Raw genomic sequence first — 3756 nt, forward strand, 5'->3', positions numbered from 1 at the left:
CTCTACGTCCTAAGGAATGTTTTCAAGATTTCCACAATGTCAGAAGTTATGTTTTCAAGCTTTCTACTCTGTCCAAATTGATGCTTACAAGCTTGTCAATGTGTCTGAATGGATGTTTTCAAGCAACTTTAAGGGATGTTTTCAAATGTGCCAATTTGTCTCATCTCAGGGTTACCTCAGCCGAAGTAAGGAGTACTTTCAGGAGGGTTAATCCGCACAAAGCAACTCGCCCAGACAACATACCCGAGAAAGTGTTGAAGGAATGTGCTGATCAGCTCTGCGAGGTGCTGGCAGACATCTTTAACACCTCACTTAAACTGGAGACAGTTCCCACCTGCCAGAAGACTGCCACCATCATCCCAGTCCCAAAAAGCTCTACAGTGACTGGTCAAAATGACTATTGGCCAGTGGCCCTCACCCCTGTAGTCGCTAAATGCTTCGAAAAACTGGTCATGACTCACATCAAAACAACCATCAACATCAACGAGGACCCTCATCAGTATGCATACTGTGAGAACTGATCAACAGAGGATGCCATCTCCTCTGTGGTCCACACACTGCGCTCAACCACCTGGAGCAGAAAAACTCTTACGTCCGTATGCTCTTTGTGGACTTCACATCCGCCTACAACACCATGACCCCCCAAACGCTGATGGACAAACTATCCACACTAGGACTAAGCCCCTCCATTTGCAACTTGGTACTAGACTTCTTAACAAACAGACCACAGTTAGTGAGGATCCACAACTTCTCCTCCTCCACCATAACCCTCAGCACTGGCTCTCCTCAGGGATGTGTGTTGAGCCCCCTCCTGTTTACTCTTCTCACATATGATTGTGCAGCTACCCATCCAGGCTCTCACATTGTAAAGTTTGCAGATGATACTGCGGTGGTGGGATGCATCACAAACAATGATGAGTCCAGCTACAGGCAAGAGGTGGAACACCTGGAGAGCTGGTGCAAAGAGAATAACCTTCACATCAATGTGATTAAGACAAAGGAGATGATTGTGGACTTCAGAAGGATCAAAAACATCTACACCTTCCTGACATTAAGAGGATCTGCAGTGGAAGTGGTCTGAAGCTACAAGTACTTGGGTGTACACATGAATGACAACCTCAGCTGGAGCAACAACACCACCAGCCTGATCAAGAAAGCTCATCAGAGACTCTACTTCCTCAGACGGCTGAGGCGAGCTGGTCTGAGATGTCTTAAGGAATGTTTTCAAGTAGCTATTGTGACTATATGGGATTTTTTCAAGCTTGTCAATATGTCTGAAGGAATGTTTTCAAGCTTGCCACTATGTCTGAATTGATGTTTTCAGACTTGCCACTCTGTCAGAAGTCATGTTTTCAAGATTTCCACAATGTCAGAAGTGATGTTTTCAAGCTTTCTACTATGTCCAAATGGATGTTTTCAAGCTTGCCAATGTGTCTGAAGGGATGTTTTCAAGCAACTTTAAGGGATGTTTTCAAACTTAGCAATACGTCTTTAAGGATGTTTTCAAGGTAACCAATATGTCTGATACGATGTTTTCAAGCATACCAATGTGTATGAAGGGATGTTTTCAGGCTTGCCAATATGTCCAAATTGATGTTTTCAAGCTTGCAAATGTGTCTGAAGGGATGTTTTCAAACTTGCCATTATGTCCTAATGGTTGTTTCCAAGCTTGCTGCCATGTCTGAAGTGATGTTTTCAAGATTTCCACAATGTCAGAAGTGATGATTTCAAGCTTTCTACTATATCCAAATGGATGTTTTTAAGCTTGCAAATGTGTCTGAAGGGATGTTTTCAATCTTTAAATTGTGACTTTATGGGATGTTTTCAAGATGGTCAATGTGTCTGAACGGATGTTTTCAAGCTTGCCATTATGTCCTAAGGGTTGTTTGCAAGCTTGCCACTATGTCTGAATTGATGTTTTCAAGCTTGCAAATGTGTCAGAAGTGATGTTTTCAGCTTTCTACTATGTCCAAATGGATGTTTTCAAGCTTGAAAATGTGTCTGAAGTGATGTTTTCAAGCTTGCCAATGTTTCTGAAGGGATGTTTTCTTGCTTGCCATTATGTCTTAAGGGTTGTTTTCAAGCTTGCCACTATGTCTGAATTGATGTTTTCATGCTTGCCACTGTGTCAGAAGTGATTTTTTTCAAGATTTGTACAATGTCAGAAGTGATGTTTTCAAGCTTTCTACTATGTCCAAATGGATGTTCTCAAGCTTGAACATGTGTCTGAAACGATGTTTTCAAGCTTTCAAATGTGTCTGAAGTGATGTTTTCAAGCTTGTCAATGTGTCTGAAGGGATGTTTTCTAGCTTGCCATTGTAAGGATGTTACTTTTCTGTGGCCTGATGTGTCTGTTTCCCTCATGCTCCCTCATTAGTTTCCATTGTTGCCACCTGTGTCTCGTCCCAGCTGTTTGTCATCATGTCTCGTCTTCTCCCGGTACTTAAGCCATCCTATTCTGTCTTGTTCTTCGTCGGGTCGTCTTCGTTGGGTACGCTGCCTTGAGTCTCCTGAGTCTCTCCTTGTCTTCCTGGTTCCTCGAGTTCCCTGTGTCTCCTGAGTTCCCCGTGCCTCCCTCCTTGTTTATGTAAGTTTTGCTGCCCCGTCAGCTTGTTTATTTTGTACTTTTCATTTATCATTAAAAACCTATTTTTGTATATCTGCCGAGTTGAGTCCCTGTTCTGCACTCTGGGTTCGCTCCGACCACAAATCCTAACAGCCATTATGCCTTAAGGGTTGTTCTCAAGCTTTCCACTATGTCTGAATTGATGTTTTCAAGCTTGCCACTGTGTCAGAAGTGATTTTTTTCAAGATCTCTACAATGTCAGAAGTGATGTTTTCAAGCTTTCTACTATATCCAAATGGATGTTTCCAAGCTTGCAAACTTGTCTGAAGGGATGCTTTCAAGTTTGCATTTGTGACTCATGGGATGTATTCAAGCTTGTCAATGTGTCAGAAGTGATGTTTTCAAGATTTCCACAATGTCAGAATTGATGTTTTCATGCTTCTACTATGTCCAAATGGATGTTTTCAAGCTTGCCATTGTGACTTTATGGGATGTTTTCAAGCTTTTCAATGTGTCTGAAGGGATGTTTTCAAGCTTGTCAATGTGTCTGAAGGGATGTTTTCAAGCTTGCCACTATGTCCAAAGTGATGTTTTCAAGCTTGCCTCTACGTCCTAAGGAATGTTTTCAAGCCTGCAAATGTGTCTGTAGGGATGCTTGCCAGACTGTCTGAAGTACGTTTTCAATCTTGCCATTGTTTCTGAAGGGATGTTTTCAAGCAACTTTAGGGGATGTTTTCAAACTTGCCAATATGTCTTACAGGAAGTTTTCAAGGTTGCCAATGTGTCTGAAATTATGTTTTCAAGCTTACCAATGTGTCTGAAAGGATGTTTTTAAGATTGCCAATAATTCTGAAGGTATGTTTTCAAGATTGCCAATATGTCTTACAGGAAATTTTCAAGGTTGCCAATGTGTCTGAAATGAAGTTTTCAAGCTTACCAATGTGTCTGAAAGGATGTTTTTAAGATTGCCAATAGTTCTGAAGGTATGCTTGCCAATGTGTCTGAAGGGATGTTTTCAAGCAACTTTAAGAGATGTTTTCAAACTTGCCAATATGTCTTACAGGAAGTTTTCAAGGTTGACAATGTGTCTGAAACAATATGTTCAAGCTTGCCAATATGTCTGAGGGGATGTGTTCATGCTTGACTCTACGTCCTAAGGAATGTTTTCAAGATTTCCACAATGTAAGAAG

This window comes from Nematolebias whitei, chromosome 8, assembly GCF_014905685.2.
Source record: "Nematolebias whitei isolate Nwh7 chromosome 8, NemWhi1, whole genome shotgun sequence".
Classification (NCBI taxonomy): Eukaryota; Metazoa; Chordata; class Actinopteri; order Cyprinodontiformes; family Rivulidae; genus Nematolebias; species Nematolebias whitei.